Here is a 10466-nt window from a genome sequence, read left to right on the forward strand (position 1 = left end):
ATCCAAAAATGGTCGGAACACCAAAATAGACATTTCTCCAAAGAAAATATACAGATTGCCAACAAACACATGAAAGGATGCTCAATATCACTAATCATTAGAGAAATGCAAATCAAAACCACAATGAGGTATCACCTCACACCAGTCAGAATGGCCAGCATCAAAAAATTTACGAAGGGGTATAGATATTGTTAATGACAATGTCTAGACTACAACCTGGGAGTAGGACTGACTATGACAGTTGTGTTTGCTTACTTTCTTGATGTTGTTCGTTTGTATCACAAATCATAATACTGAGCTCCAAACAGATTTTACCTTAAAAGTTATTATATTTTTTTCAAGAAGAAAAATCCTAATTTCACGTTGTACACAACAGATTGAAACATTTTCTTCTGTCCTCAAGCCATTTCGAGAATTAATCAAAGAACTAATATTGAGATAATCCTGTTCTTCTATTGTTTTACGAGCTGTTTATGCCCAGAAAGTAAATGAAATGCCAAAGGTGTTTACATAATGAAACCTGAATTACTGAGTCCTACTTTGTAAGAGTTAAGTGGTATTAGTTCCAAATGAAACTATTAAAATCTTTTCTGGAATCATAAAAAAAAAAAAAAAAAATTTACAAACAATAAATGTTGGAGAGGGTGTGGAGAAAAGGGAACCCTCTTGCACTGTTGGTGGGAATGTAAATTGATACAGTCACTATGGAGAACAGTATGGAGGTTCCTTAAAAAACTAAAAATAGAACTACCATATGACCCAGATATCGCACTACTGGGCATATACCCTGAGAAAACCATAATTCAAAAACAGACATGTACCACAATGTTCATTGCAGTACTATTTACAAGAGCCAGGACATGGAAGCAACCTAAATGCCCATCGACAGATGAATGGATAAAGAAGATGTGGCACATATATACAATAGAATATTACTCAGCCATAAAAAGAAATGAAATTGAGTTATTTGTAGTGAGGTGGATGGACCTAGAGTCTGTCACACAGAGTGAAGTAAGTCAGAAAGAGAAAAACAAATACCGTATGCTAACGCATATATATGGAATCTAAAAAAAAAAAAGGTTCTGAAGAACCTAGGGGCAGGACAGGAATAAAGACGCAGACATAGAGAATGGACTTGAGGACATGGGGAGGGGGAAGGGTAAGCTGGGATGAAGTGAGAGAGTAGCATTGACATATACACACTACCAAATGTAAAATAGATAGCTAGTGGGAAGCAGCTGCATAGCACAGGGAGATCATCTCGGTGCTTTGTGACCACCTAGAGGGGTGGGATAGGGAGGGTGGGAGGGAGGCTCAAGAGGGAGGGGATGTGGGGATATATGTATACATATAGCTGATTCACTTTGTTACACAGCAGAAACTAATACAACACTGTAAAGCAATTATACTCCAATAAAGATTTAAAAAGTATATACACTGAATAAAATTAAAACTGTGTTAGATTGGAAAAAGAAAAAAGAAATGTAGTCATCCTCTCTCCATCCTGCACCTCCAACCCATACTATTTTCTTATCTCCTACCAGTCTATCACAATGTGTTCTTGCCAATTCCACCTCTTTAATGTTCTTAAGCCCACCTTGTATTTTTGTTTCCAGTTATTTAGAACATCTGTCATCTCTGTCCTGGATTGACGCAACAGCCTTGTACCTGGTCTCTCTGCTACCAGGTTTGCTCTCCTTCAGTTTATTCTCCACAGTTACCAAGATTGATGTCTCTAAAATGCAAATCTGATTGTCTCTCCTTTGCTTAAAATACTCTGATTGTTCCCCACTACTATGAAGTAAAATCATGTTAGCATGAGTCAGTAAAAACCAGCAAGATGGGGTTTCCGCTCCCTACCCAACCTCATTCAGTCATTCAATCCCTCCTCTGTGCCAGGTATTGTGTTAGGTACTGAGGGTGCAGTGACTTGTTGGAGATCTTCCACGTGCTCCTCCAGATCCACTTTCCATCCTTGCTCAAGGAGGCTGACAGATTTGGACGATTCAATGGGTTTTCTTGCTATCCAAACTCTGGTTAGGTTTGACCAATGGCAGGCATGGGCAGAAGATCAGAGGTGTAGAGATCAGTGTGTTTATTCACTGGTTCTCTCCTTACCAGAGTACTGAGGGTAAGTACTTTACCCTCGTCCATGTCCCTTTACCTAAGATAGAGCTCCTGATAGGCAGCCCTCTCCATAGAGCCACCCTTTTCTATTCTGGTCACTGTTCCTTTCATTTAAGTGATCAGGCTTAGGAGTGATAATGACTCTTCCCACTAATGGTTTCCCCAAATCTTTTTCAATTCTAAGGGGACCTTGTAAATAGTCCCTTAAGTCTTCCACACTCACCAGTTTGAGCCAAGCCATCTGTTTCCTGCTGGACATGGTCCTTAATGTCATGAAGCAAAAAGCCTAGTGACATCTAGGTTCATTCTCTCCCTCCTTCTCACCTTGTGCTCCAAACAATTTTATTCTTCATACAGTTTCCTAACCCAACATGGTCCTTTTTTGCACATAGCACAAATGTTATCTACCTTGCATATGGTACCTATCACACCTCCCACCCCATCTTTGTTAACTTTAGTCAAGAGTCATTCTAGTCTTACCTTTTGGGAGGAGCTTTCTCTGAAACCAACCCTCGATCCCAGAATTTGTGCTCCTACAGCACTACAGTACTTGCCCTTTCATGACCTTTATCACATAGTTTTGCAATTTGTCTGTCTGTATCTCCTTCTGGTCTGCAACTTCCTTCAGCAGCAAGGACACAGCCTCAACATCTACCACAATGCTTGGAACATCATAACGATTAGGTGATGTTTCTTTTTTTCTTTTTTTAAAATTTTTATTATTTTTTGGCTGCACTGTAGGGCATGCAGGGTCTTCGTTCCCCTACCAGGGACTGAACCCATGGCCCCTGCAGTGGAAGCACGGAGTCTTAACCACTGGACCATCAGGGAAGTCTCTAGGTGATGTTTCTTGATTGATTGAAAATTAAAAATATAAAAAGAGGAAGACTGGACTTCTGGTTTCCAGTCTGGCATGCAAGGAGCTTGGAAGTTGTCACTCCATTGTAACAACAAGTAAAAAGCTAAACAAACTGAAAATCAACAACTCTTCTAGATCACAAGGCAAACTGTGACCCCATAGAACTGGAGAGGCAGAAAGGCGAATACAGAGAATCAAAACTCTCTAGAGGACTTCCCTGGTGGCGCAGTGGTTAAGAATCCACCTGCCATTTCAGGGGACACGGGTTCAAGCCCTGGTCCGGGAAGATCCCACATGCCGGGGAGTAACTAAGCCCGTGCACCACAACTACTGAGCCTGCGCTCTAGAGCCCACGAGCCACAACCACAGAAGCCTGTGTGCCTAGAGCCCGTGGTCCGCAAGAAGAGAAGCCACGCAATGAGAAGACCGAGCACTGCAACGAAGAGTAGCCCCCGCTCACCGCAACTAGAGAAAGCCCACGCGCAGCAACGAAGACCCAACGCAGCCAAAAAAAAAAAAAAAAAACACTTACTAGAGCAGAAACCTCTGCAGGGATTAGTACCAGAGTAGGAAAATCTGCACCATAAGGTTCAGTGTGAACAAGACTGAGAGATTAAAAACTATAGGTCCCTTACAAACTATTATGTATTGATATAAAAGAAATAAGCTACAAGGATATATTGTACAGCACAAGGAATACAGCCAATATTTTACAATAACTACAAACTTTAAAAGTTGTGAATCACCATGTTGTACATCTGAAATTTATATAATATTTTACGTCAGCTACATGTCAATTTAAAAAAAAGAACATATCCACATAGTGGGAGGGTGGTGCACCCTGAATTCCCCAGGGACAGAAACTCCTGTGCTCACGACCTCGTCTTAGGGTATCTTTCCATCTAGCTGTTCATTCCTACCCTTTAATATCCTTTGTAATAAATTGTTAACTGTGAGTAAAGAAAGAAAGAAAGAAAGAAAAAAAAGGACAGTGAGACCCAGTCATAGAGAGGTACCCACACTTTAGTGACTTTTACCTCCAGCAGCTTGACCAGGTTCTTGCAGTGAATATTAGAGAAAAATCCCATACTTCTGGCCCGGGGGAGGGGAAAAGGAACCATTTAAAAATATACCAGAGCATTCTGTTCTTCTTAACAAGGGCCTTCTCTGAGGAGAAACCATCTGACCAGAGCCTAAACTGTTGGGGTTTTATCAGAGCTTAACCAACCTGGAGGAAAGGAAATGTCGAACTCCAGCCTGCTCTAACCTGTGAGGGAAGGGAAATTCCCAACTCCAGCCCATTCAAGCCGTCCTATAGCACCTAAGGGGAAACTGAGAAGCACTTGTGAAGCTCAGAGTCCAGAGGCAGAGGTTCACTCAAAGCCTGAGACCTGGGACTTCCCTGGCGGCCCAGCAGTCAGGATGCTGTGCTTTCACTGCCGAAGGTATGGGTTCAATCCCTGTTTGGGGAACTATTTCTGCTCCCGCCAAAAAAAGGACTGAGACCTAATCACAGGACTATAGAATGCTTCCCCTCCCCCAACATGTTATCACTACATTTCTAAAGGCTATTTACCACAGTTCCTTTTACCCAGTACATCCTGACCAGATATCAAGAAAATATCACAAGTTGTACTAAAAGGCACAAAACACAGTTTGAAGAGACAGAGCAAGCACCAGAACTAGACTCAGATATGACAGGGGTGTTAGAATTATCACACAATGATATTAAAACAATGATGATTAATATGCTAAGGGCTCTAATGAGTAAAGTAGACAGCACGCAAGAATAGATGGGCAATATAAGCAGAGAGATGGAAATTCTAAGAAAAAATTTAAAAAGAAATGCTAGAGATTAAAAATACAGTAATAGAAATAGAGAATATCTTTGATGGGCTTATTAGTAGACAGGACATGGCTGAGGAAATAATCTCTGAACATGAGAATATATCAATAGACACCACCAAAAAGAAATGCAAAGAGAAAAAAGACTGAAAATATGGAACAGAATATCCAAGAACTATGGGACACCTACAAAGCTGTACCATACATGAAGTCAGGATGCCAGAAGGAGAAGAAAGAGAAAGGAACAGAAGAAATATTTGAAGTAATAAGACTGAGAATTTCCCCCAAATTGATGTCAGACACCAAACCACAGATCCAGGAATCTCAGAGAATATCAAAAGCAGGATAAATGCCAAAAAACAAAACAAACAAGCAAAAAACAAACAAAAAACACTACACCTAGGCATATCATATTTGTTTATTTATTTATTTATTTTTGGCTTCCTCGGGTCTTAACTGCAGCTCTTGGGATCTTTTCCTTGTGGCGTGCGGGCTTATTTGCCCTGCGGCATGTGGGATTTTAGTTCCCCGACCAGGGATCAAACCCGCGTTCCCTGCATTGGAAGGCAGATTCTTAACCACTGGACCACCAGGGAAGTCCCTAGGCATATGATATTTTTGGGGGTTTTTTTCTTTCTTTTTTAAATTTACTTTTTATTGGAGTATAGTTTCTTTACAATGTTGTGTTAGTTTCTTTTGTACAATGAAGTGAATCAGCTATAGGTATACCTATATCCGCTCCCTCTTGGACCTCCCTCCCACCTCCCCCCGCCCCCCATCACACCCATCTAGGTTGTCACAGAGCACCGAGCTGAGCTTCCTGTGCTTTATAGCATGTTCCTGCTAGCTATCTATTTTACGCATGGTAGTGTATATATGTCAATCCTAATCTCCCAGTTTGTCCCTCCCTCCCCTCCCCGCCCTCCATCCACATGTCTGTTCTCTATGTTTACATCTCTATTCCTGCCCTGCAAATAGGTTCATCTGTACCATTTTTCTAGATTCCACACATATGCGTTAATATACGATATTTGTTTTTCTCTTTCTGGCTTACTTCACTCTGTATTACAGACTCTAGGTCCATCCACATCTCTACAGGCATATGATATTTAAACTGAAAAAAATCAAAGATAAAGAATCTTGGACTTCCCTGCTGGTCAAGTGGTTAAGACTCCACGCTTCCAATGCAAGGGGCATGGGTTTGATCCCTGGTCGGGGAACTAAGATCCCACATGCGGCGCAGCACGGCCAAAAAATAAAATAAATTAAATTAAATATTTTTTTTAAAAAGATAAAGAATCCTGAAAGAAGCTGGGATGGGAGGGTCACCTTACTAATAAAGGGCAAAGAAAAGAATTACATCTGACTTCTCCTCAGAAACCATACAAGCAAGAAGAGAGTGGAGTGAAATATTTAAAGTGTTGAGAGAGAAAAGACCCTAACCTAGAATTCTGTAGCCTATGAAATTACCTTCAAAAGTGAAGGAGAGGGACTCCCTGGTGGTGCAGTGGTTAAGAATCTGCCTGCCAATGCGGGGGACACGGGTTCAAGCCCTGGTCCAGGAAGATCCCACATGCCATGGAGCAAATAAGCCCGTGTGCCACAACTACTGAGCCTGTGCTCTAGAGCCCACAAGCCACAACTACTGAAGCCCGCGTGCCTAGAGCCCGTGCTCCACAACAAAGACAAGCCACCGCAATGAGAAGCCCACGCACCACAACAAAGAATAGCCCCCGCTCGTCACAACTAGAGGAAGCCCTCGTGCAGCAACGAAGACCCAACGCAGCCAAAAATAAATTAAAAAAAAAAAAAAAGTGAAGGAGAAATAAGGGCTTTCCCAAACTAAAATTGACAGAATTTGTTGCCAATAAACCTGCCTTGCAAGAAATTTTAAATGAAGATCTTCAGAGAGAAGGAAAATGATACAGGTCAGAAACTTTAATCTATATAAAGAAAGGAAGAGCATAAGAAAAGGAATAAGTGAAGGTAAAATAAACACTTTCATTTTTCTTATTCTTGATTGATCTAGCAGATAACAGTTTGTTCAAAATAACATCAACGATGTATCACTTATATATGCTTATGTGTATATACACATATATGCTTATGTTTGAGTGAAATTAATGACAGCAATGATATAAGTAACAGTAGAGAGGAGTTAGGATTATTTTGTTATTATTAGGTACCTGCACTACCTGTGAGCAGTAGAGTGTTACTTGAAAGTGGAAGTTGGATTAGTTGTAAATGGATTTTGCAAACTCAAGGATAGCCACTAAAAAAAGCAATAAAAACAAGAAGTATAACTAATATGCTATGAAAAGACAGAAAATGGAATCATATAATATGCTCAATTAGAACCAAAAAAGACAACACTAGAGTGGAAGACAAAGATAGGAACAATAAACAAGGGCGACAAATAGAAAATAGTAACAAACATTGTAGATATTAATCCAATCATATCAAAAATCAATTTAAACATCAATGGTCTAAATATACCAATTAGAAAACAGAGATTTTCAGAGTGAATAAAAAAGCAGCACCCAACTCTATGTTATCTAAAAGAAGCCCACTTTAAATAAAAAGATACACATAGATAAAAGGTAAAGGGATGAAGAAATATACCATGCTAACACTAATCAAATGAAAGCAGGAGTAGTTTTATTAAGTTCTGAAAGAGCAGGCTTTAGAGAAAGTAAAGTTATAAGGGATAAAGAAGGGCATTACATAATGATAAAAGAGTCAATATTTTAAGACACCAATCTTAATGTGTATGTGCCTAACAAAAGAACATGAGGCAGATACTGATAAAACTGCAAGAAGAAATAGATTAATCCATTATCATAGTTGGAGACTACAACACTCTTCAGAAATGGACAGATCTAGCAGGCAGAACATGAGTGAGGACACCATCAATCAACTGGATATAACTGCCAACCCTAGACTACTTCATCCAACAGCAGGAGAATTTTTCTTAAGCTCATGTGGAACATTCACTAAGATGGACCACACTCTGGGCTATAAAACACACCTTAAAAAATTTTAAATATTAAAATTATATTATGTATGCTCTCAGGTCATGATGGAATTAAACTAAAATTCAACATTAGAAAGATAGCTGGAAAATCCCCAAACACTTGGAGATTAAATAACACACTTCTAAATAACACATGGATCAAAGAAGAAACTTCAAGAGAAATTTTAAAATAGTTTGAACTAAATGAAAATACAACTGGCCAAAATTTGTGGGGTGCAGCGAAAGCAGTGCTTAGAGGGAAATTTATAGTATTGAATGCATGTATTAGTAAAGAAAAAAGATCTAAAATCAATAACCCATGCTTCCACCTTAGGAAACTAGAAAAAGAAGGGCAAATTAAATGCAAAGGAAGCCGAAGGAAAAAATTAATAAAAATTAGAGCAGATAATCTGTGAAATGAAATGAACATTTCTTTACATGTTTGGAATTCCTATTCGCAGGTACCAAAATAATTTTGCTGGCTTTTTTGTTTCTTTCGCTCCTTCTATGCTCTTTCCATCTGGTAGTTTTGGGGTTTCCTTACTTTGGCCAAAGGACCCAATCCAGGGTCAGGTCTCATAAAATGGTATTTCAGATTTCCTGTTCTGTTCTGACCCAGTTAATGAACCAATGCACTGCTTGGTTGAGCAAGGTTGTACTTGTGTCCTTCTACCTCTTTCGGTCTGTGGTTCCAAATAAGCTACAGCCCCAGTCAGTGCTTGGCAGTAGCTTTTGTTCAGCTTCTTTTCTTTTCTTTTTTTTTAAAATTTTATTTATTTTTTGGCTGTGTTGGGTCTTAGTTGCTGCACGTGGGCTTTCTCTAGTTGCGGTGAGTGGGGGCTACTCTTCGTTGCAGTGCACGTCCTTCTCATTGCGGTGGCTTCTCTTGTTGTGGAGCACGGGCTCTAGGCAGGTGGACTTCAGTAGTTGTGGTGCGTGGGCTCAGTAGTTGTGGCTCGTGGGCTCTAGAGCACAGGCTCAGTAGTTGTAGCACACGGGCTTAGTTGCTCCGCGGCATGTGGGATCTTCCTGGACCAGGGCTCAAAACCATGTCCCCTGCACTGGCAGGCAGATTCTTAACCACTGCGCCACCAGGGAAGCCCTCAGCTTCTTTTCTTAAGTCCCTAGTTTGAGCTAGAGCTGTGAATCTGGCTCTAGCTCTAGTCCATATCTTGAGAAGCACTTCTGGTCCTTTTCACTCCACAGGACCTGTCTTCCTGTCTTCCTGTTCACCTCTGCTTACTTTTGGACTTAGAGCCCATTAAGTCTGTGGCTTAACTCATAGTTTTGTGGGTTTTGTTATTTTTCCAGTCTGTGAAAATACTTGTCTTGTTTTGACCTGGCTATACATATATATCCCCCCTCACCCCCGTATCCCTCTCCACTTCATCTATCATGTAATGTATCTGGAGCAGAAGGGATGTATCAAAGGGTCATTTAATGAGCTATCTTATTAGAAGTCTACTTAAGTTTTTTTAAGGAATTCTCTACAAGCAAAGAAAGAGAGAATAAAATAGAGCATTCAGTTTCTAAAGGAGCAGCAAAAGACTCTCTATGCTTAAAGATCATTCTCTGATAGTAAAGTAGAAAACTTAGTTATAATTATTGCCTATTCTCCTGTAATAGCCAGGGTCTTGATCGTTACTCTCTGAATACCTAACATCCTCCCTTCTCAATCACACCTGCTTCCTTCTTCTCACCCCACTTAAAACTTCCATTCCCTGAAGAGTCATCAGTACTCATCTCCCTGTCAATTTAGTCATATAATTATAGTATTCAAACTGAATTATAAATAATGCTTGTGAACTCAGTAAGTTCTTAATTAGTCAATATGTGGGGTATACTTAGCAGGTGAGTGGTGATGGGAGGAGGGGGAGTTGGACTTGACTACATGTCTATTCTTACAACCAGGCAAAGGCCCAGGAACAGCCTGAAGAGCCTCTGAAATGAGGCCCCTTGAAGTAAGGAGACACCAGTCACTCTGCAATAACTAAGATCGCCAACATGGAGAAAAGGAGCCAACATGGAGAAAAGGGTTTTCTAAGACAGGGTCAAAATGGGGTGTGTGTATATACGTGCATTTGTGTGTGTCTCTATGGGTGGGTGCACACATGCACGTGCTGCTAAACTCCTACCTTTAGGAATAAAAGCAGAAGTATTAACTTAACAGTCTTCTGGTCATCATCTGGAAATGTTTGGGAATGACTGATCGGGGACCAGGATTATAAGAACTGTTAAGTTTGTTTTCTACAAAGGTTACCAGTGACTCTCTAAATTAAAACAAAAGGATCCCAGGGCTTATCTTTCTTTTTTAAATTAATTTATTTATTTTAAAAATATTTGGCTGCGTTGGATCTTTGTTGCTGCACGCGGACTTTAGTTATGGTGAGCTGGGGCTACTCTTCGTCGCAGTGCACGGGCTTCTCATTGCAGTGGCTTCTCTTGTTGCAGAGCACGGGCTCTAGGCGCGCGGGCTTCAGTAGTTGTGGCTCACAGGCTCAGCAGCTGTGGCTCGCGGGCTCTAGAGCGCAGGCTCAGTAGTTGTGGCGCACGGACTTAGTTGCTCCGCGGCATGTGGGATCTTCCCGGACCAGGGATTGAACCCGTGTCCCCTGCATTGGC

Source organism: Balaenoptera ricei, chromosome 2, assembly GCF_028023285.1.
Source record: "Balaenoptera ricei isolate mBalRic1 chromosome 2, mBalRic1.hap2, whole genome shotgun sequence".
NCBI lineage: Eukaryota > Metazoa > Chordata > Mammalia > Artiodactyla > Balaenopteridae > Balaenoptera > Balaenoptera ricei.